We start from the raw sequence: 27253 nt of genomic DNA on the forward strand, positions 1-27253 counted from the left end.
GTCCTCACTGTGCCCTGGTATATTGATGCTCTCTGTGACTGTTGATCTATGACCTATTTCTCTTTAAAAGCTGTCTATTTAAAATCAGTTCTCTCTTCTTCTGCCCAGCTCAGTGAGCATGTCTTTTTTTCTGTGCTGCTCTTGGAGCTGACCCTCAGGATGGAGAACCTTTGACAGAATAGCATCTTATCCTCAACTCAAGGTCTCAAAGTCATGATTAACTGGCAGATACTGGCTTCAAGAAAAAACAAACAAACAAACACACCAAGACACTAGTGCTTAGAATCCACAGGGCTTATGGGGTAACAGTAAGGGTACTAAGAGAAGAGTTGGAAAACATGTTGGGCAGAGGTGGCCAGGCTCTCCTGGTGAGTTGATGAGTACCTTGGCTCCCTTTGCCCATGTGTCTGCCCCGTCCTCCCTTTTCTCCCACCTGTGGGGGCGGGGTGCTGTCTTAGGTGCTGAGCTCAGACAGGCACAGAAGACTGGTCTTTGGGGACTAGGGTGTGTTGACCTTTGCTTCTCTATTGGCCATCTCCATCCTTCTGTCCCGGCTTTCTCTCTCCGTTGTCATTTGATACTATTCTGGATGGCATGAAGTACCCTGGTAGCATCATTCGTTTTCATTCTTTTGTCCTTAAATGCCCTTCTCCTCCTGTCTGTCTTGTATCTTTGCAATCACTCTTCAGATACCACCTCTTTGAAATCTTCTGTGACCACTGAACTTGTACCCTGAGGCAGAGTTGGTCTGTGCTACTCCTGTGCCGTATATAACTTATCATGCTCAAGTGTGATTATTTGCTTGCATGTCTAGACTGAACATTTGAGGGATGGGACTGTGACTTGTACATCTTGTATCTTAGCATGGTGCCTGGTGTATGATAGGTACCCAAAAGAGGGTGGATGGTTGGATGGATGGATGGATGGATGGATGGATGGATGGGTGGGGCACATTCAAAGAGAACTTCTGAGAAAGGAGAGAGAGCGTATTTTCAGCTGGGATACATGGGAAAAGCTCTAGGTGGGGACAGGAGTTGCTTATACTACATAGTTACTGAAAAAGCTGTATATATAGTAGAGGATAGAAGTATGTGCTACGGAGAATGAGCTGTGCCTTTTTTTTTTTTTTTTTCAGAGTAGAAACCATGTAGTTGGCAAGAGATGACATTGCAGTCATTTGGCTTTCCTTCTTAAAAGCTCTGGGATTTTTACTGAAAGATCCAGTTTCTTATGTGTAAAATGATATCCTATAATGTAGGTTCTATTTTTAATGTGAGGATCAATTGAGACTTTCAAAGGGCTCAACACCCTGCCTTGTCTGTCGTGAGGGCTCAGTAGGGTAAATGGTAGCTCTTGCTATTACCGTCGGCCTCTATTGCCTGATAGAATTGAGGTGCCTGGTATAAATGTTCTCCCACACCCTGAATAAGAAATGTAGATTCATAGGTAACCACAAAATGTGTGTCCGGGTGTTAGGATTCACTGGAAATGGGATTATGTCATCTCTTTTGTCTTCCTACTTACTTAGTACTTTTTAGAAAGAAAGGCACTTATCAGTTTCTTAGGAAAGCACTTGGTTCTAAAACAAATTTTTCATGCAAGGCATTCGTGGGAGTCTTTCTAGTTGTTTAAAAAATATATGTGATAGATGCCTGTATCTATATATTATTTGCAAAAAGTGTAATTCTTTCCTGATGTTCTAGAGAGCAGGGGACATGCATTGCTGTTTCTATTTTGATATGGAAGCAAGTTGTGTTGGTCTGGGACAGCTTAATTTTGGTTGATTTTGGCCATTGTTTGTATGTGTACATTTCTGCCCCCACTATTGGAGATACATTTAGAAATCAGTGGTAGGAGTTTCTAATAGTATTTATTTACACAGTCATTCATACGTTCATTTCCTGGTTCATTTCCTGCGCTGCTTTTCTCACCTGGTCTTGCAGTGCTGGATCCGGCAATGATTACTGTTTTTTTTTTCCCCCTTAATGTTCTTAGAAGCTACTACAGTTGCCAGTGATAAAGACTCTTTGCATGTGCCTCTGAGCCCCTTCTCCTCAGAATATTTTATAGCCCATGTTGCTGTTTGGGTAGTGGCCAGTTTTCTTTGTTGCCTAATATAGGTCAGTCCTGCCGTAGTGAATTTCTGAGCAGATGAGGAAATGAATGGGAACCATCTACACACATCTGGTGATGCGGACCCCCCATCCCTTCTCTCTAATTCCAAGGTGCTCAGAAAGCTCTTGTAATCCATTTGGCAGCAAGACCTCCCTTGAGCAAGAGTCTATTTATATTCTTCATTTATCTTGTTTAGTGTGGTTATCGTCAGTTTCGCTGCAGAGGTATTACTGTGTTTGAGTATGAGGTGCTGACCTACACTTTACGGGGAGCATAAAGTACACGTTACATTTCTAAAATGTTAAAACTTTTGCATTCCGAAACACATTTGGCTGTATGGGATTTGGGTAAGAGATGTGGGCCTGTAGTATTTTTATTAGGGCCTCTAAGCCTTTTTTTTTTTTTTGCGGTACGCAGGCCTCTCACTGTTATGGCCTCTCCCGTTGCGGAGCACAGGCTCCGGACGCGCAGGCTCAGCGGCCATGGCTCACGGGGCCAGCTGCTCCGCGGCATGTGGGATCCTCCCAGACTGGGGCACGAACCCGTGTGCCCTGCATCGGCAGGCGGACTCTCAACCACTGCGCCACCAGGGAAGCCCTAAGCCTTTTTTTTTTTTTTTTTTTTTTTGACAGCCTTCCCTTGAGATTCTCTCCTGGGTACCATCTTTGTGTGGCATGCAAATGAGGACCTCCTTTGTCTGTCACTCAAGCAGTATTTAATGAGCTGCTGTGGCTTTGTACTAGGAATTGGGAAGAATGAGGCATTGGCTCTTTTTGCCCTGGAGAAGCTCAGAGACTCATAATGATGCGGAAGGTGCTCAGTCTGTGGATTCCTGCCTGTGGTGGGATAATCAGAGCCCGAAACGTCACCAAAATTGCAAAGGTAAAGAAATGTGGAAGAGAATGTAATCAAGGAGCAGTTGTGTATTTGCTGTGGTCTTTGAAAAGTAAAGCCAGAGATGGGGCTGCAGAGGAGCCAGTTTTTGAAGAGCCTTATCTACCAAGCTAAATAGTTAAGAATTTATCCTTTGGCAGTAAAGATTCTTTAAACCTGGGAATGAATGATTGGGTTCACATTTTAGTAAGAGCCCTCTAACGTTATCTTAAGGGACCCCCAAAAGAATTCATTGAAATATTCTGGGCAATAGTCCTATAATACTTATATTGTATAGTGCTTTAGGGTTTTCAAAAGATTTCTCCAGCCTTAATTTCTTTTCCAGTAGCCTTGGGGGATGGGTAGGTAATAACTAAGGAAACATTTCAAGAAGTGACTTGCCCAAGGTCATATCCAGCAACCGGCTATACCAGCTCTCCTAATTCTATATTCATTCCTGCTTGAAAGTGATATTAAAACATTTTAATATACTGTCCAGATACTGAGCATACTTAAAGGTAATCTGCCACCAGCATATCTTTTATACTTGTACTTGGTTAGACTGTCAGCTCCTTGAGGACTTGCAGTATTAAATTTGATAAGCTCACAATAGGCACCACCAAGAATTTGCTAAACTTTCTCCTCCAGAGCAAGCACAGTCCTAGGAAGAAGAAACATTTGTGAAAACAGAGGGGCTGTCGTTTTTCTTGTTGTATATCTCATCATGCGTACTTATTAGGCAGTTTCTATGTTTAGGACACAGCACTAAGTGCTGTGGGAATACAAAATGCAAAACAGTTAGATTTAAATTTTTTTAAAAAGTCATGAATTAAGCCTGTTCTGTCCTATTCAGATCTCACACCAAATTTCTTGGCTTTTTGTAACAAATTTCCTTTTTAAAGGACGTTAGGTGTTGAAATCAAAAGGCTTCTTGCACAGACTGACTGGAACTCTTAGGCTTATACATTTGCTTTGCAGTCATTAGGTATAACATGGCACATTTCCAGGTGGTTATCTTTGAAACAAAGAAAGAAACAAAACCATTAAATAGGCATATTTTATTATGAAAGAATGAAAGTTTTACCTTGACTAGATGCCCAGTAATATCATCTCACAAGTGAGAATCATCTTGTGATTCATACTTAAAATCAGTAGTCACCTGTAAGTTTTGTGTCGACCCTACTGAATTAGCACTGAAATTAATGCTGTAATCTTTTTCTTACACACCTGGCATATACTGCTGTTTATGCTAGCAGTATTTCCTAGGCTGTCTAGGCGTTAGGGAAAAGTCAAGGTCTAAATTATTCTCAGTCTTAAGAATCCATGTCAGTTTTAAAGCATTTATTGAGTTGATTCAGTTCTGATTTCTTTTACCACCTTTGTATCAGAAAAGCTTTGGGGGCCCCAGAAGAAATCCTAGAGGTCATTCAGACCCAGGGGCTAGACTGGGGGAAAGACAAATTAGGAAACTGATCCCTGTGGGTTCAAGTCCATTCTTCATCTTGTTAATTATAACTTTGGTCAAGTGTTTGAGCCTCTGGTTCCTTATCTGAAAAATGAGTCTTATGATAATGTTTTTCAAAGATTCTAAGACATACATTTTTATCTTAAAACAAGATGTGTTTTTGTTTTTGTTTTGTTTTTTCGTGGTATGCGGGCCTCTCACTGCTGCGGCTGCTCCCGTTGCGGAGCACAGGCTCCGGATGCGCAGGCTCAGTGGCCATGGCTCACGGGCCTAGCCGCTCCGCGGCATGTGGGATCCTCCCGGCCTGGGGCACGAACCAGTGTCCCCTGCATCGGCAAGCGGACTGTCAACCACCTGCGCCACCAACTGCGCCACCAGGGAAGCCCAAGATGTGTTTTATAGTGCATTATATGTTATGGTTTAATTTGTGGTGTTTTTGTTTAATATAGTGGTGCATAAAATGATGCATCTTAGAATCAGTGATTTCTTAGATTTGACGAAATATGGTAATAATTTGCTTTACCAACCTCCTGAGTTGTTGTCAGGATCAAATCAGATATGTTTACTAGAAAACTACCGCTGTGCCAACTAACATGCAAACAAAAGCACCTTCCAAGGTCCCTGGACAATTTTTCTGCCTTTGGTATTTCTGGGTTTTTAAAATAAATTTTATTTATTTAATTATTTATTTTTGGTTGCGTTGAGTCTTTTGTTGCTGCGCGCAGGCTTTTCTAGTTGTAGCGAGCAGGGGCCACTCTACGTTGCTGTGTGCGGGCTTCTCATTGCAGTGGCTTCTCTAGTTGCGGAGCAAGGGCTCTATGCGCACAGGCTCAGTAGTTGTGGCTTGCAGGATCTATGCGCAGGCTCAGTAGCTGTGGCACATGGACTTAGTTGCTCCGCGGCATGTGGGATCTTCCTGGACCAGGGCTTGAATCTGTGTCCCCTGCATTGGCAGATGGATTCTTAACCACTGTACCACTAGGGATTTCTATGTGTGTTAAAAAAAAAACTGGGAAGAGTTGGAAAATGAAAATTGCAAATCTATATGAATTAAGATATCAAATGTCTTTCTTAAATATTTGAAGTAACAACAGAATTTCAGTTGACTTACACTTGGACTTCCTGAAAGATTTTATTTTTCTTTCAAGCAGGACCTCAGTCATGTTGGTCTTATCTCCCCTTACTTTTCCCTCCACCTCCCCGCCCCTAAATAAGAGCGCTGAGTAAGGCCAGCTTTGGATGGGAGAGGAGTGTGGGGTGAGAAGATCATTAATTTCATTTTGGGCACATTGAATTTGAGATGAGTTTGAGGCATCCAAGTGAAGATGTTGAGTAGGCAGTTGAATTTGTGAGTCAGAGATTAAAAAATGTGGCATTTGGGTTATAGAAATGGTAGATGAAGGCTTGAGCTTGGATGAGATCACCTAGGAAACAAGAAAGCAGGATTGGGACCGGACGTTGACAAGCCACCTTCAGCCAGAAAACCTGTTCTATTTGGCCTATGCAGTGTTTTTCAAATATTTGAACAAGTTGCTGTAGCATGTTTATGGGTTTTTGGCTGCGCCAAGTATACTTTGTCCTTTGATGGCAGCACCCTAGTTTCCTTTTGAGAAATTCCCTATCCCCCAGTCTCAGACCTTAGCCTTAGGTAAAGTTCTTCCCCTGACTCTGAATGAAGCATGGGACTCAGGGCTGGCCAATCATTCCTGAGTCGTCTGGCCACAATGGTTGGTTCAAGAATGGCCTTCTAATAATCCAAGCTGGTCTAATCAGAGGGAATTTTGAGACTGGGGGGTGGGAGGTAGAGGAAACTCTAGGAAGAGAATCTTTCTCCTTTTCTGCTTAAACCTGGCAGGATGTGGTCTGGAGGTCTAGCAATGGCCTTGCTGCCATAGGGTAGATCTTATCTGAGAATTAGGGACACAGAAGAATCCAGATAGAGAAACTGGCCCTGATCATGTTGATTAAACCCTGTGGCAAGCTGTACCTCTAGGCTTTGCGGAAAAACGAGCCGATAAATTCTCCTTTTGGTGTAACCCAGGATTTCTTTTATTCACACCAGAAAGAAATCTTAATTGCCAAGATTTAAAAATCGTGAGTTTTCATTTATATATCAGGACTTTGGCTTGAGCTAAGTAATTGTTGTTTTAGTAGGAACATCTGCTCTCCATTTTATTATAGTCTGTACCTCTCCCTACTGTCATCTGACCCTGATGCTTCAGGTCTGTTGCCAGCTATCCTGTCGGTTCTGCTGTGCTTTAAATTGTAGACCTGAGGGGGAAGTGAAAGTCAACTTTGTTTCCCTTAATTGTATTAACTTGCTTGTCCCTGTGGGTAGTTGGGCTTTTGGCTGCTGATATAGAGTGAAAAGGGAAGGAGACCTAGATTCAAGCTTTGAAGAGTTTGAACCCTGGAAGAATAGGCAGAGGAGGATAAGCTTGCAAAGAGAAGGAAGCCATGGCGGCAGGAAGAACATTGATTGTAGAGGCCAAAGCAAGGAGTGTTTCAGGGAGAAATTGATCAACATGGCCAGATACTGTCAGGATGTCAAATAAGATAAAGAGTGAAAAAAAAAATTCTCATTTGAATTTGGCAACAAAGAGATCATTATTGATCCAGCCTGGAGCTGTTTCAGTGAGCGATGGAGCCATGCTAGGTTGGAATGGGTTGAAAAATGAATGAGAGATGGAAAAATGGGAGATATCCAAGGAGGACAATCTTTATTTTTCCTGTGAAGGAAGCAAAGAAATAAAGCACTAGCTGGAGACGTGAGGTTGAGGGTAGAAAGCTTTAAAAATAGGATTCGAGGGCTTCCCTGGTGGCGCAGTGGTTGAGAGTCCGCCTGCCGATGCAGGGGACACGGGTTCGTGCCCTGGTCCGGGAAGATCCCACATGCCACGGGGCGGCTGTGCCTGTGAGCCGTGGCCGCTGAGCCTGCACGTCCGGAGCCTGTGCTCCGCAACGGGAGAGGCCACAGCAGTGAGAGGCCCGCGTATCGCAAAAAAAAAAAAAAAAAAAAAAGGATTCGAGTGTGTTGAATTGTTGATGGGAAAGATCTGTTTGAAAGGGAGAAGCTGGTTGAATAGACAGGAGAGAAGAGACAAGGGGTAATTGATTATATGAGTCTGAGAAGGTGGGGTGAAGTGGGATCTAAAGCCCAGTGGAGAGATTGACCTTGGGGGAGAGGAGGGAGCAGGATGCAACGGGAGGGCAGAAGCTGAAGTTCAGTAGTAAGTTAGTCTGATAATGAGAAGTTGCTGTGCCATAGGTTCCATTTCTCTGTTAGGAGGCAAGGTCATCTGGGAATGGGGGTGATGGTGGTGTGGATGTCAGAAGGGGTGGCCCTTTGAAAGTGAAATAAGAGTTGAGGAGAGTGGGAGAATGAGTGGGTGGGATCACCCAGCATTGTGGAAGACTGACTCGTCAGTGATTGGTGCTCACGAATACTGAATGACTCTCGGCAGTGCCTGGGTGCTCATTTGTGGGCACAGACAGAGCTACCATAGGTATCAGCTATGGGGTTTGGCAGAAGAGGAAGGACAAAAGGGTGAGCAAGGTAACTTGAGGGCATTTGTCAAGGGTGTTATGGGATGCGCTCTATGGAGATGTTGGCCTTTAGAAAGGAAGCTGAGTAAGAAGGGACATGAAATGAAACTTCAGATGAGGCCCAAATGGTTGATCACAATGAAGGGGATTTTAACGAGGCAGCCGAAGCTGAGGGTATTGTAGTCAGAGGAGGGATGCTGGGTGGTGAGTCTTGGGTGGAGTGCTGGAGAGGTTTTGTTGGAGGTGAGGCAGGCAAGGGAACAGAGACCAGAGTGTCGATGGATTTTGGATATTCAGGTCTCCCTTGCTCATTGCAGGACTAAGACCGGAAAGGAGAATTTTGGTCAGGGTTCAACGTCATTTGTATCTGGGTTGGCTGTTTAGTAAGAATAAGTTATCCATTTCCTCTTACCCTCCTTCCCTTTGATTTCAATGGAAGAGTATACTGAAGTGGTTTGGGGCCTACCTCTGTTTTTGCAATATGTCCAGAGAGTGATATTAGGAAAACTGTGTCTTTAATCACTTTTGGTACAGAAAATGTAAATCATTTAAACCTCTTGAGTTCATAGACTTTTCAGTTGCTGGAATGATTTGGTGCTCTTTTGCCTTCCATAGTCATGTTACTTCTGAAGGTGACTGATGGTGTAATCAAAACCTTTAAGAGGAGCCCATGTATAACTGGATCCCTTGTGGCTCTCACTATGATGAGCTTTGAAGGCAGGGTAAGTAGGAAGCTATATCAGAGACATCTGTTGTTATTTGTAACGTGTGTGTCGTGCTTTGGCAGTAACAGAACCCGAGCAGGCCCATCAGTCGGTAGTTTATAAGCAGTAATCCGAGAGCTCAAAAAGTTCTTCTCTGAATGGTAAGGCATTGGAGCCAGCATTGCTTATATGTGAGAGGGGAAAAAGGTTTGGAAGTCTCACCAAGGGGGGGGGGGGGAAGAACTTGGGATTTGCGTTTAATAAGATGCTAAATCTGATAATCTCAAAACATCTGAAGGTTGTGATAAAAATCCTCACCAAGTAATCAGGATGCAGCAGTCTAGAGTCTTAAAAAAAAAAATTCAAGCGTGTAGGCTTTCAGATACAGCATCTATTTGTTACTGATTCTGAACAGATTAGATAAGCGACAGAGCACAGGGAAAGACGACTCAGAGATCTGCCACAGAATGAAGTGTCTTACAGCCCAGAGCAGCTCTGCTGCCAACCAGCCACCACTCTGCTCTCTGTAGGGCTGTTTCCTTATTCTTCCCCAAGGAACCTGTTTATTTATCCCTACTCTTACCTGTACTTTGCCCCATCCCAAGGCCTGTCCTCCCCTTTCTCCATCTCACATCCATTTTACCCTGCCCAGTGAGGCCAAAGCCAAGTCCAAAATGATACTAGATCTTTCCTTTTTCTGACTCCTTTGTGTATATTGTTTGTGTATCTTAGTAAGTTAGCTCTTTCATAGACTTACAGATTGTTAAGTTTGTGAGAAACCTTGGATATTTTTTGTTCTCAAACTATTCGCAAAACAAGAATCACTTTGCCGGACTCGAGGCTTAACAGTCTGCAAGTTCCTTTAGATCTGGTGTATTCAAGAGTCTGGAGACTTGGGTCCTCCTGTCTGGGACTTCAGGCCTTTAAGGATTGCTTCATTTTTCTCCAATAAAGAGAACAAAGCGTTGCTGATGAGCATGGCATGTCCTTGACCTCTGCTGTTTTATACTGTTTGACCCAAAAGCAATAGTTCAGACCCTGCCTTGATCATTTTTTCTTGCTCTCTAAATAACTAAACCACCTGCTTTGTCCTTAGAATTTTTTTTGAAAGGCTGAGTTCATTCTCGACGTAAGTCTTCTTGTGGCTTATTAATTCCTTCTGTACTTTTGTGTACATCTTTACTTGCTGTGGTAAAGCTTATAAAGTGGGAGGTGGGGTGTAAGTCTACGAAGCATTGCTTCTTGGGCTCAACGGAGCAGAGGGGGCTGAGTTAAATTGTAGCCAAGGAGCCCTTTCCTCCTTAAGGTCCTTTAAAGTCTCAGTTGACTTTGTACACTGCCAAGAGCATTGCCTGGGACGGGGTAGGCCATTAATGGTAGCTATTCTTATTGGGCCTAGGTGGCTGGTCAGAACGATCCCACATTAAAGAAGTTTATCACTTAAGAACTAATCTCCTACATGAAGTGAACCTCAGCATTTTCATGTCGTGGTAGTTCTCTATACTGAGACCAAAGTGTAAATGGGGACTTCAGAATCACAGAGTGTTACAGCTGGCAGGAAATAGATGTCAGCATCTAAAATACTATATAGAAGGAAACTGAGGTCTGGAGAAGACTGATAACCGTCCACAGGCCATGTAGTTTATATTGGTACACTGGGACCTGGATGCAGCTCTCTGGGCTCTGGAACCAGGATTTTCCTAGCGGACCAAGGTGTATGACTCTGAAAATTCACTCTTGAGGGAGGAATGTGGAAAGACAGGAGGAGAGGGATAGTGTCCGGAGGGTACCCTAACCCTGGGTGGCGATGTCAAATAATAGCATAAATTTAGAGGTTTAGCCCCGGATATTTCAGCACATTACTCCTCTCAGATGGTTGTCCTCTATGTCTGCTCCTTTTTAGGTAAATTCTGGGTCAGTACTTTGGAAAACCAGGAGGGTGTGGGGTTCTAGGAATAATGAGAGCCTCCCATAAGATTAAAGGTCACAGCTTTGACAATGCATTTGGAAAAGACAGAGAAGAGCCTGGTCTCAGAGAAGCCTTCAGGCTTTGTGGGAAACTCGGGTTCTAGTGCATTGCTGCCGAGGCCTGCGGTGGGCGCTCAGCATTTAGCTATGTAAGGACCGAGTTGCAGGTGAGCACGAAGCCCCTGGCAGTGGCTGAGGTCTGAGATATATGGAGAATTTCTGGGAGTCCTGCTTGTGTACACTGCGGGAAGGATGCGAGAATAAAAAAGTAATACCAAAAAAAGAAAAAAAAAGTAATGCAGCACCATGGTGACAAAACATTTTGAAAGGAATCCATCCAAAGATTAGGGGAAGAATGTGTTTTCTGGAATTACTGACATGGGAGCAGAGGATAATGGGGTTGTATGTTGTCGAGAAATCCTGTGTTTCTTTACTTGGGGAGAAGACCTGCTAGTGACCCACAACCAGGAGAATTTGGAAAGAGGGAAAGTTCAGGGGTGGATGTCTGAGCAGGCAGAACAAGGCACTGAGTTTGAGCTAGTGGATGACAAACTGAGGTTCAGACCCATGCGGTTTGGTTTCACAGTTGGAAATCTCAACTGCTGTGCTGTCTGTCTGCCCCTGCTCAGCTGCCTGCTGTGATCCAAGCCCTGAGAGAAGCAGCCAGGTCCAGTTTAAGTGCTCCTGCTTCCTGGTGTCCCCCAGGGATTCCTTAGAGCCTAGTAAGTCGTTGAGATATATGATGGCCCAGGGCCACCCGTAGTCAAATGGCCATGATTTTTAGGTCCCCGTGGAGTCTTGATCTTTTAATGCACTTGCATCCTTTCCTTAGACCATCAATCTTATATCTTGGTAACTGAGTACCAACTGGTTTTCTCTGCCCTTTGGAGGTCTTTAGTCAAACTTGGCTCAACCCAGAGCCTTCTCGTGATTCCACACATTCCTGTGTCTTCCTTGCTCACGCCTCCCTCTGCCTCTGAGCGTCTGTGTCCTAAAGTGCTCTCGTGTCACTCACATGCGTTCTGAGTGCAACACTTTTTCCCACGCAGTTTCCCCGGGAAACCGAGTCCCATCAGATGGGCTTTTGTGAAGACTCGAAGAGTCACAGTTTGACGTATGTGATCTTTCCCCAGCTTTACTGATTCCACCCCTCCTTCATATTCTTTCTCACTCGAGTATCAAAGTTCTATCCACATAGGGGCAGCTGTGGGACAAGTCCTCACTTTATACCTTGACAGCTAGCACAAATAAATACTGCCTATTTTCTGAGAATTCTGGTGAATAAAAGATTTGTCCCATTACATTCACTTCAGCTTGGGTGCAAATATATACAGAGATACCTAGGCCTTTGACTATGCCATTACTGGACTATTTCATATTAATTGCTACTAAATCTTTTACCGCTTACTCAGCACTGTACACTGTACCGCTGGACAGCACTCACCTCAGATTTCTTTATCGCCTTTATCTGCCAACTTCTCTTAAATGCAAGACATTAACTTTGCTTTCAGTTCTCACACCAGTTCCCATGTTTTTAGAACCTAAAGCATGTGTGAATCTCATTCCATTTCCCCTTTCTGACTCCTTGTAGCCTAGAATATAATGATCTTGGGTTTTTTTTGTTTTTTCATGTTCTATTTCATATCCAGGAGTCTCCCTGATAGTACAACACACCTAGAATTTTCTTTTGAGTAAAAACTGTGTATGACATGTGAATATTCTTAAGACTTGTGTTCCTTTCTCTAGAATCATGTGAATTTCTCCCCATCATTCTTATTGGCATAGATTGTCTGAATGACTTATTTTCTCAAAAGAGCCATGAGTGACTTAGTGGAATTGGAAACTAGATCCCCAGTTCAAAGGCATCTGGTGGGGATTGGGGAGTGACTGTCTCTAATTCTGAGGATTGCCTAGGATCTCAGAAACTGTGAGATATTTTTTCTAGGTTCAGGGAGTTGGGAATCTGCTACCATTCATAAAGTAAAGGGAAATCTAACTGCATCCTTGTTTTTGCTTTTTTTTTTTTTTCCTAGACAAAAAGTTTCTGCTCTGGGGAAAGTAGAAGAGTCCAGGTTTAAAATAGATTACAGTATTCACTGATGAGGCTAAAGAATTAGAAGTTTGTAAAATCTTTGTTTCTTGGATGAAAAAAGGAAAAAAGGGAGAGGATAGAGTAGAAAAAAGATGTATTAAGTTATAATAGCAGTAATAGGGTAGCATTTATAGAGCATGTATGTGTTAGGTACTGTCCTAGGAATTTTTCCATTTCTCATCTCAGTTAATATAGCCCTATGACACTCCCACTCTTTATTTTATACAAGAGGAACCCATGCTGCACAGAGAGGTTAAACAGCTTACTCAAAGTCTCATAAATGTCAGGTTGGTGATTTTCACGTTGGAAATGTAGTCGAAGTCTCACACTCTTTAACTTCAAGGTTACAATGCTATATGTTGAGTCATTTTAACTTTTTCCCTTGATTTGAGTACAGCCTCCCACAGTATATATAAAGCACAGGAGAAGTACCAGTTTCAGCTTCTTTTTCTTGTTATTGTTTGTTTATTTAATGGCAGGGTTAAAAAAAAAAAGGCAGTGTGCAGTCTAAGTCAAGTTTAATTAGACCCGTGTGGAAAACATAGCAATTATCGATGCCAATTTCCAATGTTTTCCTTTTTTCATGTTCAATTATTAATAGATACGGCACACATATTCTTTCATTTTCTAAGTGAAATGATTGAAGCAGGCATAGGATTCTAAGCTGTTGCCTAGTTTGTTTTTTTTTTTTAAGAATCTTCATCTGAAAGGAACATTTTCTCTAAAAAAGAAAAAAAAATCTGTTTTTGTTTGTGGGACGCATCTTCCCTTGGAGAATATGGTGTTACCAGGTGTGGAATCTTGGCATTAAACTAAATTTCCCTTTCTCGTTCCTGAACTGATGGAAAGGAGTGGGGTGGGTTGGGGGAGGGGAGGGGTGGTGGTGGGATATACATATACATAGATGTATATAGATGCACATCTCCAGACCTGTCCAGTATCTGGAAAGAAGGTCTTTCATTAGGTCCCAGACACCCCTGTTTGTCCCCAGCTTCCAGTGCTGAAACTGAGGTTTTAGAAGAATCTCAAGAGATTTTCTTGGGCTAGGTTGTCCAGATGGGGTTTTTTAAAAATAGCATCTCTCCTTTATTTTATAGAGGAAAAGATAATGAAGAGTATCTCCCCTTTCCCAAATATAAAAAGGATGTTTTTCTGTTGCTTTCATAATTGAATTAAAAATCCCTCAATGATAGTTTTTAATATTTTCTTCATGATTATAATGTTCTTCCTTTATCTGAGCCATGGAAAGGTTCACAGAAATATAACAAAGAAAATATTCTTACTATTTAAAAAGAACTGTCTATAGAGTTTTGGTATTATAGATGATTTAAAAATAGTTTGTTAGGTCTCTTCCCACATTTAATACAGTAATTGCAGAAAATTGGGGAAATTCAGAGAAATAGATGCAAAGAAAAGCAAATTCTCATAGTCCCTATACCCGGGAGAATAAACAACAACAACAAAAACCTTAAACTTACTGTTTTCATGTGTGTTCTTTATCTGTGAAGAGTTTTTACACCTTTCTCTGTGTTGAGTTTTTGTTTCTCGGTTAGGATCATACTCTAAATACAGTGTTTGTTTCCTGCTCTGTTGGAAAGATGTCTCAGGTTCAGAGACAGCGGATTCAGGGCTTCTTTGCTGAACCTACCCTGTCACAGGTCAGCTGGCAGCCTGGGTCATGGAGTGCCTCAGAAACTTGCTGTGTGGTCCATGCTGCTGAGTGCTGGGCGGCAGAGAGGACCTGCCTTCCCAGCTCACAGAATCGCTGGAGAAGACAAGCAGATGTTTTCATGGCCACTTCTGTTTTTTTGGAGTGGAAAATTTCAAACATACAGAAATAGAACATTACAATGGACCCTGTGTGCCTTTCTCTCAGCTTCAACAATGGTCAATTTATAGCCATCTTTCTTCATTTAGATCCCAACCTCTTTTCCCACACCCTGGACTGTTTTGAAGCAAATCCCTAACATCCTATTATTTCACTAGTAAGTATTTCTGTACACATCTCTGAAAGAAAAGGACTCTTGCTTTTCTTTTAATACTGTAATATTACCATACTTTAAGAACTTCTGTAATATAATCAAATATGAAATATCTAGTTAGGGCTGAGATTTATCTGTTTTCTTTCTTTCTTTTTTTTTTTTTTGGTTTGTATCAGGATCCAAATAAGGCCCGGACATTGCAATTGATTGACATGCCTCTTCAGTACCTTTTAGTCTGTAGGTTCACCCTTCACTATCTTTTCCTTGCAATTTATTTTTTGCCAAACCAGACCATTTATTCTGGTCTATTGGCTGGATTTTGCCAATAACATCCCACAGAGTTAAATGTCAAGTGTTCCTGTGTTTAACATATTCTTTTAGCCACCAAATTTCTTGGGAATTGGTAGTCACATCTAGAGGCTGGGTCAAATTCTATTTCCAGTTTTTGTCAAGAATACTCTAAGTATGTGTGTACTCTCATCAGGAGGCATTTAACACCAGTTCCCTCTGTGTGTGTGTGTGTGTGTGTGTGTGTGTGAGAGAGAGAGAGTGTGTGTGTGAGAGAGAGACAGAAAGACAGAGAAGGAGAGAAAAAGAGAGAGATGTGAACAGTTAATGGTGATTAGGGGTTTCAAAATCTTCATTTCCATCATTTCTTCATTTATTAACTGGAATACTTGAATAAAGAGAAACTTCTTCTAATCAGCTACTTGGTTCTCCTGGGTAAAATTTATGTAGGAAAGGCAGGAAATATGTCTGATTCTTTCTCTTTATTTACCGGTTTTTAAAGTAATTACGGTTGACCCTTGAACAACATGGGGGTTAGGGGTGCTGATCCTTCATGAAGTTGAAAATTTACATATAACTTATAGTCCAACCCTCCCCATTGGTGGGTTCAACCAACAGCAGATTGTGTTGCACTGTAGTATTTACTACTGAAAGAAACCCACATATAAGTGGATCCGCACAGTTCAAACCCATGTTGTTCAAGGGTCAACTGTTGTTGGCTCCATTAGCCAGCTAATTAGTAATGTCCTCAAAAGGTAGCCATTGAGAGAGAGTGAGAGAGGTATGTGATTCATGAAGAATTCATGAATGAAAAAATATTGGTGTTTTAATCCATTGCATTTATTCTTGACACTAAGATTGTCCCGTCTTTGGCCAGTGGGAGTCCATTTGTGCTGACTCCTGGATCCTCTTGATATGATTCTAGTGGTCTTTGACAGCTTCTCTGCTTTCTGTATGTTAAGATATTCGAGGCCAGTGGTTCTCAAAGTATAATCTGAAGGTGCCTGAGGGTTCCCAAGACCCTTTGAAGGGGTCTGTGAAGTCAAAACAGTTTTCATTGTGGTACTAAGACATTGTTTACCTCTTTTATTTTCTTATGTGTTTAGTGGAGTTTTCTAGAGGCTACATGTTGGCTCTTGGAATGTGTGTATATTCTTGTTTTCTAGAATTTGGAGTCTTCAGTAATCTCTAAGAATGTAAAGGGGTCCTAAGACCAAAAAACTTGAACTGCTGCTCTAGGCTCATTTTTTAACATTTCTTGCCATGTACATGGAATCACTGGTGACCTTGTAAATCAGCTCCCTTTTTTGTCAACTCTTTTATTATGTGGGTGTGATCTGCTCCAAATCTCAAAGCTAATAAATAGCAAAACCAGAATTTGAACGTAGATTTTTATGCAGTAGTTTTTTTCCCTGTAAAACAATCACTGATATCCAAAATTTATGATTAATTAAAGCTTAGAAATTGTAAACACTGCCCGAAATGCCAGACATGTACATTTTAGGGGCCACCAAACAAAACTAGCAGTTCTTTTTCTCCAACGGAATGGCTGTCAAAAAGGGAAAAACAGATGTAGAGGCAGGATGAGTGGTTGCTATAGCTCCATGATATAATGTAAAACCATGCACTGAATATGTTGTTTTTCTGGTCACAGTAAGGAAATTCAGAATGCAGTAGTAACTCATTAGCATGGCAGCTTTTAAAGATTTCAGTCATCTGGCGAAAAGCCTGCTTGGCCCGTGGAATTCAATAATGGCTCATGCGGGCTTCCCTGGTGGCACAGTGGTTAAGAATCCACCTGCCAATGCAAGGGACACGGGTTCGAGCCCTGGCCGGGGAAGATCCCACAAGCCGCGGAGCAACTAAGCCCGTGCGCCACAACTACTGATCCTGAGCTCTAGAGCCCGCGCACCACAACTACTGAGCCCACGTGCCACAACTACTGAAGCCTGCGCGCCTGGGGCCTGTGCTCCGCAGTAAGAGAAGCCATGACAATGAGAAGCCCGCGCACCGCAACGAAGAGTACCCCTGCTCACGGCAACTAGAGAAAGCCCGTGCACAGCAACGAAGACCCAACACAGCCAAAAATATTAATTAATTAATTAATTAAAAAATAATGGCTCATGCGTTTCCCACTAATTTCTGAACCCAGGTACCGATTGATTGCTTGAACATGTAGCTTAGAAATACCTTTTTTTCATCTTGTAGTTCGTTGAATCAAATCCTGCAAGAAAACATCCTGCAGTGTTCAGATGATGGTGCCTTAAGCCTGGGACAGTAATTTTTCCATCACTAGTTTGGGATTAGCAGATGCAAACTATTATATATAAAATGGGTAAACAACAAGGTCCTACTGTATAGCACAGAGAACTATATTCAATATCCTGTGATAAACCATAATGGAAAAGAATATGAAAAAGAATATATATTTGTTTAAATGAATCACTTTTCTGTACAGAAGAAATTAACAACACTGTAAATCAACTATACTTCAATCAAATTATAAATAAATAAAATAATTTTTCCATCACTGAATAGTATACAAACCTCTAAAAGATGGCTACTTAAAACCACTGGATTTTGCAGTTCTAGCTCCTTGGGGGAATCTTTATTTTGTCTCACTGTGTTGAGCTGAACTCAGTAACTTGTCCTTTGTTTACCATTCCCAGTAACTGCGTCTTCTTTTGGATACTGAACAACATTGACTCTTACTTCCCAGCCACACAGGAGAGCTTCCATCATAAGAAAAGGAAGTAAGCCTTCAAAACGGCTTTCTGAAGCTAGTGTATGTACCAGAGGCGATCAGCCTTACGTAACGTCCTTGAGTATTTGCCAAAGTAAGAAACACCTGACAGCCTCAGGCGCCATCTGGAAAAGTGTCCTCATAGAGGAAGCTTGGCTCAGAGCTCACATCACTGTTCAGGTGCTTCATCATTAGTTTGTGGTTCAGGTGGGGAGTGAGGCAAAGAACTTGTCCAGAGTTTCAGGACTCTCAGTAAAATGCAGATGTCTTTGTTGGAAAGTAGATTTTGAATACTGATATGTTTTTTTCTTTATGAGCAAACTCATTTTCCACTGGAGCCTTGCTTGTGATTTTTCTTGACATTAAATGTCAGAGCAAAATGATTTAAATATCTGCTCTAGGTGACTGGTTGCATTTAGATTTATGGATTTGTAAAGTCAGGTGCCTGGGCTTTTCTAGCAAGTCATTCATTGATGTTGTGAAGATAGTTTTAGAATACGTGCAAGTTAGAGTAAAGGTAGTGTTTCATAGGGATGGGCACTACCATGGGTCATGTCAAAATTTTATTTTCTTTCATATTTGCCACTTTGACCAAATTGCAAAAAAAAAATTTTTTTTTAAATTTCATGTTCAGTTCACTGAACCGTCCTGTCTCCATATGCTCACTGAACCACAGCATGTGGTTTATGATGTAGCAAGCCTTGAACTTATGGCTGGGGAATGTCAGGAATTTTGGGTTCTGGTGTCATTGAGGAAAATGGCCCCGCCTTTCTACACTTTGGTTTCCTGTTTAGAAAGTTCTGTTCCTTCATAAGGACCTTGAAGTTCTAGGAGGGAAGGTGCTGTGTGTGTGGAGTTTTCCATGAAGTGCAGTCCTAACGGAAAGGCTGAGTTAAAGGTAGGTGAATGCTTTATAAAAACATGTTTTACATATATATGAGATATTTATTAGTTTATGCCACACTTATTTATTTACTTAAGTATGAATTAGCCCCAGGCAATTTGAAGTCAGATTTAAAATTCAGGTTTTGTTTACTTAATGCCCTTCTTTCTCTTAAGGAGGAATAGAAAAGCTTAGGAAGTGGAAATTGATTTTAATTGCCTGAACAGGTTTACTGGAGAATCATTTTATTGAGGTGAAAATGAGGGCCAGATTATTTTTGTTCTTGCTGTGTGTCTAATTCCAGGCAACTTTGGAGTAGTCCATAAATCTCATTCCAAATCTCAGTGAGAATATCCATCATAAAGTGAGCCAGAATGTAACAACTCTGTGACGACTGCCTTGGCCAAACATCTCTACTGGTGAGAACTCAGAATTACACGAGTGCACTTGGATGTGGGATCCATTATACTGATGATTCCCACGAGGAACAGGAAACTCTTTTAGGCTCTCCCAGTGTGCTTTTGCAGCTCTGAAGACCTCTTGCCTGTTCCCCCAAAGCTCAGTGAGCCACCGTTGGGAGCAGTTGTGTTCTGTACTCTTGAGGTGAAGCTGGACTGGTGTGAAAAGTGGGGATAGCCTATCAGAACCGCATTTCTCTCTGGGGGGTGCTTTAACTCTTTCAAGAAAAGATACGTAGTGGCACTGAGTGATTTGTAACATACAGTGGCAGTCACTGTTGCTTAAATTTAGGATCGTGTGATGTTCAAACGTGTGGTATTTTGATTTGGTATTAAATGCAAGTTTTTTGTGTGTGATGTCATTTTTGCATGAAGAGTCTATATGTAGGTGCTTTGGAGCCAGTAACAGAAACCAGTGGGACTGGAAAAGCCGCTCTGTTTAGTTGAGGGTCAACATCAAGTTGGAGTGAGTTCTCAGAGAGTATGTGACACTGTGGCCATGCCATGTTCCTTAGTGAGTGAGATTGGGCTTGTTGGGTTTCTGATTCACTGAGGGGGGAGAGCTTTTGTGTGCGTTTGACTCTGCTCCATGATGTGTGGAACATGACATTTGTGGACTTAGGTCTGGGGGAAAATGTGGTTTAATTTTTTATTGCATAGTTCTGTATAATTTGTGTAATTTTTCTCTCTGTTGCTTTGAGAAGCAAGTAGAAAAATGGAAAAGCAAAGAACTCAAATGATCTGCACATGAGATTAAGAGGAAAAAAGTCTCCAGGAAATAAGATACGTGTATGTTTAAGTGTTAGAACATCAGGTATTAAACCCAGTGATGGAGAATTCTCTACTGGGAGTTCCCTAGTAGCTTAGTGGTTAGGATTCCAGGGTTTCACTGTCATGGCCTGGGTTCAGTCCCTGGTCGGGGAACTGAGATCCTGCAAGCACGTGGTGGGCCAAAAAAAAAGATTTCTCTACTTACCGAACTATTTTGAAATTTCACTTTCTAAAAAAAATTTTTTATTGAAGTGTAGTTGATTTTCTGCTGTACTGCAAAGTGATTCAGTTATACATATATAGATTCTTTTTCATATTCTTTTCCATTATGATTTATTACAGGCTATTGAATATAGTTCCCTGTGCTATACAGTAGGGCCTTGTTGTTTATCTATTTTATATATAACAGTTTGTATCTGCTAATCCCAAACCCCTAAGTTAGAAATTTCACTTTTTCATTGTTGCCTGACTTAACTCGATGTCTTGAGAAGTCTTATAGTTGTTTAAAGTTGTTCTGAAGTCAAAACAAAACAAATTTGCTAGAAACAATCTTGGCTATCATCTAGTGTGTCCTTTGTACTTGCTGATGAATCTATCCAGTAGCTCACGGTGAAAGTTATATCTGAGTCTCATTATTCCCCATGCCTAGCACTAGATTTAACACATAATACATATTGGCTGGCTGGTGGGCTGACTAGGGTAGTACTTACTTTAAAAAGAAACAAAACAAAACAAAAACAAAACTTGACACAAACCTTTTGGCCAGAATGTACTTGAATAGAGTCTTAGTGGAAAATTTGAAAAGTATGGTTAAGGGTATAAGAACAACTCTTCTGGGCTTCCCTGGTGGCGCAGTGGTTGAGAGTCCACCTGCCGATGCAGGGGACACGGGTTTGTGCCTCCGTCTGGGAAGATCTCACATGCCACGGAGCGGCTAGGCCCGTGAGCCATGGCCGTTGAGCCTGTGCGTCCGGAGCCTGTGCTCCGCAACGGGAGAGGCCACAACAGTGAGAGTTTTGGGATTTAGAAACTTTGCCCTTCTTCTATGAATTGTTAGATCCTAATGTCTTTAGAATGTAAATTCTAAAAACTTCTGATGTGTAAAATGTATAAAAACATTTTGGTGTGTAAAATATCATTTGTGTTACACATTTTCAAGCTGGTAGTCTTTTTACCATTACTTTGTGAGTATTATTTAATTACTATTTGAGAGTCAACAGAAGAATGAATGAATAAGGATCATCGTTCCCGATAGACACTGTTCTCCCATATACCAAAAATTAAATATAATGCGGATTTTAAAGTTCAAACAAGAGTTTGGTAAATTAATATTAACATTCAGTGATTTCTTAACCTAAAGGAGTTTATTTTATCAGGTCATGGCCATGTTTGGAAAGCTGAGAATTTGAACTTGAACCATATTTTTTCTTCCTTTAAGTGAATCGTGGCTGCTTCCCATGGGTAGAGCTGGGTCTAGGATCTGATCATTTTGCTCATGTGAGACTCAGGAAAATTGGTTTCTGAAGCTGTTTGAAGGAATTTCCCATCCTCCTATTTGGTTTCATGCTTCAGGTGCTGGTGCCGGCTCCATGGGCAAGTGTCTAGAATGGAGAGGGAGCAAGGCCTGCACATGTGGTCCTTGTTTGGTGAAAGGCTGCCCAACGTGTGTCCACTCCGGGAGATTCTGTCCATTCTCAGTTTATTTGGGGACTTTAAGATGGCATGATAATAACTTGGGTTTCTAGAAACCCTGCTTTATGACCTAACAAATGTGTTGTCTGTGAGATCTCTTTTTGAGATGTTCTCACTAGGTCAGAAGAATCTAACCATGCTGGAGTATTGCAGGGATCATTTCTTTTGTGGCTAAAATCTTCAGATTTGGAGAAAAGAATCCAAATATCTTCTTTATTTCATCCATTCCTTCCACAAATGTTTATTGAGTACGTCTGGTGTGCCAGGCACTCTTCTAGGTGCTAGACAACATGGACATAATTCCTGGTCCTTATAGAGCTTCTCGTTGGGAGAAAGGCACACAAATAAGTTAAATATGTCAGATGGCGATATGAGCTCTGGAGGAAATTAAAACAGGGATGGGAGATAGGAATAGGGCTGAGGGAACCGTATTAGGACCTGGGGTCTTGCACTACTTCCGGGGACTGAGTAGACCCACAGGCATGAAACAGCCCAGTCCTTTCTGTTTTGTGGCTGATCGTGCTGTCACCTTATTGCCAGCATTGTCACTGTCACAGTCGGAGGGCGTTTATCTCACACCTATTAGCAAGATTGTGTACAGAATGAGTCATACGGATGAGTCCCCAAGACTGGCAGCCCTTATGTGGACACATGCAGAGGACTTACAGATGACAAATTTTTCAAATGACGGTATTCATTCAGCACATGTTTACCGAGTGATGGTATATAGACAAGGCATTGTGGGGAATAACAAGATTAATCATGTATATACCTTGCCAACAGAATGTATGGTCTAGTATATTTGTATATGGTAGATCATTTGCAAACCAGTGATTCCACATTTGAGATAGACCACGAAAAGTCCATAGCGTATGCTGATTTGGTCTTTTGCTGAGGCATGGTTTTTCAGTCAACTGCTCTGGGAGGTGGGTATGGGGTAACTAACCTAAGAGTGGTGGATTAGCAGTTGCCCGGTGTCCACATTCCAGGGCAGCACTGTTTCTACCCCTCGTTGAATGTGTAAAATGCACATTTGAAGTGAAATGTGCTTTCTTTGTGAAAGATTGCTCTGAGAAAAAAAGCCAACTTCTAGTGCTGGTGACGAAAGTGCTGATCCTAAGGCGTGATGATTCTTAGCCAGAAAGTGGAATCGTTGAGGGTCTCAAGGAAATACCAAGCATTTTGCTCCCTTTATAAGGGGAAATCATGTACTGTACTGGTATTTTGCCAGCTTGGAGATGAGCCCCTCATGAGGGTATTATTTGCGTGGATCTTGATAAGGTCCCTAAGGGAAGTGTGGACGTGGGAGGGTTTATCCCCCTTGTCTGAAGGTGCCTCTCAGAGGAAGCTAAGCAAAGCTTCTTCATGAGCTGCTTCACCTGCGTCGCAATATCCAATTATTCCCATTCCTTCCAAATAAAGGGTCACCCATCTTTGTGTGAGGCTCCCTGGCATTTATTATACAGATGGGATCAAAAGTTTACTGTATAAAACATAGTTTTATATATGTATGTGTGTGTGATACACACACACACAGACACACACACACACACATGTACAGACATGCATCCATGCATATCCACAGAGAGCAAGGGAAAGCTTGGAAGGGGAGGGAAAAGTCATAAAATACAGTGGCCGAGGCTGTAGGTTAGTCACCCAAACCCACATTTCCCTCTTCCTGAGCCCACAGCAAGAATGCATTTTCCAAGCTCCCTTCCACTTACGTGCGACAGGTAACTGAGTTCTAGCCAATAGAGTGACCCTGATAAAGATGGCAGAGCCTTGCAGCCTGAATCCCTATTTCAGTGTGAGTAAGAGGAACACCTCATTCACCCCTTTCCCAGGCACAAAGTTCTGAGGTGTTTGAGCCATAATATATTTTGAGGTCTGTTTCAGCAGTGACTAGCCTTCCCTTACTAATACTGATTCTCTGTGTGGTAAATGAGAGAGGCAAAAACCACAGTTTCAGGGCTTTACTCTTACTTCATTGGGACCCTGGACCCAGTTGTTTCTACCTGAATGTCAGAATCAGTGCTCTTGGAAGGGGGTGGTTATTATGCTTATAGATTCAGGCTGTGTGCTTATTACTGCACTCACCATTCAGTGCTTACAGAGAGCTACGCTTCTTCTTGTAGCCCCAGTGGCTGAGGGTAGAGTGCTAGCTAACCCTGATTTTCTTTTTTTTCCTCTTGTCCACAAATATTTTAGTTGACCAGACCACCTCAAATGGTACTCTCAGCTGGAGGTAACAAAAAACTCAAGTCAAAGAGAACAAACAGGTGGTTGCCAGAGGGAGGGGGTGGGAAGAGGAAAGAAATGGGTGAGGGAGACTGAGGTGCAAATTTCCAGTTGCAAAATAAATGAGTCACAGGCATGAAATGTACAGTGTGGAGAATATAGTCAGTAACTATGTGATGCATTTGTAAGGTAACTAGATATTGCGGTAATCATTTTGAAATGTGCAGAACTATTGAATCACCATGTTGTGTAACAAGAACTAACATGGAGCTGTAGGCCAATTAGACTTCAAAAACAAACAAACTCATAGAAAAAGAGATCAGATTCGTGGTTATCAGACGTGGGGAGTGGGGAGGTGGAATTGTCAAAAGGTACAAGCTTCCAGTTACAGGATAAATAAATACTAGGGATGTAATGTACAACAGGATAAATGTAATTAACACTTCTGTATGTTGTGTATGAAAGTTGAGAGTAAAACCTAAGAGTTCTCATCGCAAGAAAAAAACATTTTTTTCTATTTCTTTAATTTTGTATCTATATGAGATGATGGATGTTCACCAAACTTATTGTGATAAGTCAAATCGTTATGCTGTACACCTTAAACTTACACAGTGCTATATGTCAATTATATCTCAACAAAACTGGAAGAAAAAAATCGAGTGGATTTCCTATAGGAATAAACCATTTTTCACCAGTTAGTGATTTTATTAAGAGCTGAGTGGTACATTTGACTTCAGGTGCTGTTTGTCTGTGACTCTTAATCCAGTCAGACCTTCATCCTCAGATTGCCACACCTCAGCTATCTTTGTATTCTTTCCCTAGTCCTTTACCCCAGAGCATAGCACCGTGCTTTATATATTATGTGTGGCTAAATAAATGTTTGATGAATTAATTAATTACTTAAATCTCTTATGCTGGAAGAGCTTCTTGAGCTAGTTTCATGCTCAGTGAATAGTTCTTTCCATGGTGAACATCACTCCTGCTACGGATGTGTTGCTGTCAATTCACGTGATGTTTCATCTTGTTTAAGTTTGTGATGCTGGCCTTAGCCAATAACAGGAGTCACCCAGCATGAGGTTTGAGAAGGGAGAGAGGTGATGGGCTAAATGGTTGCTATATGAGTGTAGTAGCATGTGTCTTGACCTGGTTCCAAAGGTACCTGTAGGGCTCACGTCTGGTAGATGATACTGAGGCACATTCCTATGCTTTTCTTGGCAAAAGAGTCCTCTCATGTTATTATATGTACTATGCCGCTTGATTTAATAGAAGAACAACAGATTAGTTTTTATCTGCCTGGTAACTAGGTTTGTATCTTAGGTCTTGCTTGACTCAGCAAAGGTTCTAGAGAATTCTCTGTAAAGAGATACATGCACATTCATAATTAGGCTTGTTTCCCCTAATACAATTACAGCTGAAATCTTTCCCTCAGGGATTTATGCTTCTTCTTAAGAGCACGTTTTAATATCGGTAACACAACGGAAGGATGACTTAACAGGATTGAGGACACTAATGGCTAGGAAAGAAATTAGGCGTTTCATCAGCATATCTTCCTTTGAGCAGCAGTGGGGTTACCTTCCATGTCTTTCTTCACTGGTCCTTCCTTCCTCTCCAGCTGAGAGGTGACTTTGAAAGAAGCTGGCCAGAGCTTTTCTCTGATCTTGCTCTTCTCACTTCTTTTGTCAGTTTATGATCCTTTTGCCAAAAGACAGTGAAGCAAAAGATCATCTTCACATCTTTGATTGTTTGACCCTTACATTCAAGAATCTGCGATGTGAACATTTCAGTGCGGACTTACTTGTTGCTAAACTTCAGCTGGCTTGGTGAAGATGGGGAAACCATTGTTTCTTTAACAGGACTTAGGAAGTCACAAGAACTCAATTGTTTAGGCTTCCCTGTCATAGTTACTTAAATTGTAAGCATTTATGTTGGAAGTATGCAGCTGATTATCTTCTCTCAAGGTAGTCTGTGATGATTAATAGCAAAGAAGTTAAATTTTTTCTGCATCTCAATTCACTGGCCTAAATGACATTATAGAGGCCTGAAAATACTGGTCCAGTCTCATCTACTTAAAGGAATTAGTTGTGGAGAATGTTTTTACCACAACTGTATGTTGGGTTATAAGAAAAGCAACTAGTTTGTAATGTGGATAAATTAGTGCTGTCTCTAACCTTGACTGGTATTGTGATCCCACCTTTCACAGTGGTTTAAATGGTGTTGCTTCAAGTGGTAGCCTGAGAAACTAGCTCAGTCCAGAGACCTAACAGAAGGTACATGTTTGAACAGGGAATAATGATTAATAAGTTCAAGAATATTTATTGCTTTATTGTGGAAGGTAATGCTACCCTCTGCTTTCATTATAGTCACTATGATGGAAAAATAAAAAATCATCACCCTAAAGGCCTACTTACCTCACTTCCTATCGACTGACACAACCTGCCCCACATTCAACAAAAAATTACAAGGCATACAAACAGGTAAGAAAGAGCACAGTCTAGAGAGACAACATAATAAGCAAAAAACAGACTCTTTTATGACACAGGTGTTAGAACTATCAGACAAGGAAATTAAATGAATTATGATATGTCAAGGGCTCTAATGGAAAAAGACAACATGCAAGAACAGATGGGTAATGTAAGCAGAGAGATTGAAACTCAGAAATAATTACAAGAAAATGCTAGAAATCAAAAACATAGTAACAAAAATGGAAAGTAACTTTGACGGACTTGTAAGTAGGCTTGACACTGACAAAGAAAGAATCAGTGAACTTGTAGATCAATGGAAACTTTCCAAACTTAAATGCAAAGAGAAAAAATAATTTAAAAAAAGAATAGAACATACAAAGTCTGTGGAACAATATAAAAAGGCATAGCATATGTGCCATGCCAGAAGGAGAAAAGAAAGGAGCAGAAGAAATATCTGAAAACTAATGACAGACACCAAACCACATGTCCAGGAAGCTTGAGCTAAATATTGGGTTGGCCAAAAAGTTCGTTTGGGTTTCTCCATAAGATGTTACAGAAAAATCTGAATGAACTTTTTGGCCAACCTAATACCTGCGGGTTCTCCCCACACCCCACACCAAATATGTGTTGTTGTTTTTTTCCCACACCAATTCTCCAGTTCTCTGACACCAACTTGGGTCTCCAGCAATTCAGTTCAATTCTGACACTAGTTCTTGGAGTTAGTGCAGACCCTACTGGTTAAGGGCTCAGTCCCACAAGTCTGTCCCCACTTCAGATGCCAGCCACAAATGGGGTGCTCAAGGCTACCCACATTTCTGTGCAGCCAATGACAAATTCTGGGGTCCCATGACCCTAACCCCCTGAGGTTGGATCATTCGCTAAAACAACTCACAGAGCTCAGGAAAAGTGCTATGCTTACTATTACCAGTTTATTATAAAGGGTACAACTCAGGTGGAAGAGATGCACAGAGCA

The 27253-nt window shown here is 41.5% G+C and overlaps 1 protein-coding gene across 7 annotated transcripts in view; it reads left to right on the plus strand.

Moving 5' to 3' along the window:
• STXBP6 (syntaxin binding protein 6) overlaps positions 1 to 27253 on the plus strand; it is a 280731-nt gene that overhangs the window by 16976 nt on the left and 236502 nt on the right. The window contains exon 1 of one of the 7 annotated variants that reach the window (XM_067738967.1): positions 8704 to 8721. The exons of 4 other annotated variants lie outside the window; for them this stretch is intronic. The gene's annotated coding sequence lies outside the window, so the exon portion shown is untranslated. Of the gene's footprint in view, positions 1 to 8703; positions 8722 to 18538; positions 18675 to 27253 lie in introns of those variants that run through there. 2 more of the 7 variants (XM_067738933.1, XM_067738976.1) reach the window with 2 other exon arrangements.

This window comes from Pseudorca crassidens, chromosome 1 (genome assembly GCF_039906515.1).
Source record: "Pseudorca crassidens isolate mPseCra1 chromosome 1, mPseCra1.hap1, whole genome shotgun sequence".
NCBI classification, from domain to species: Eukaryota; Metazoa; Chordata; class Mammalia; order Artiodactyla; family Delphinidae; genus Pseudorca; species Pseudorca crassidens.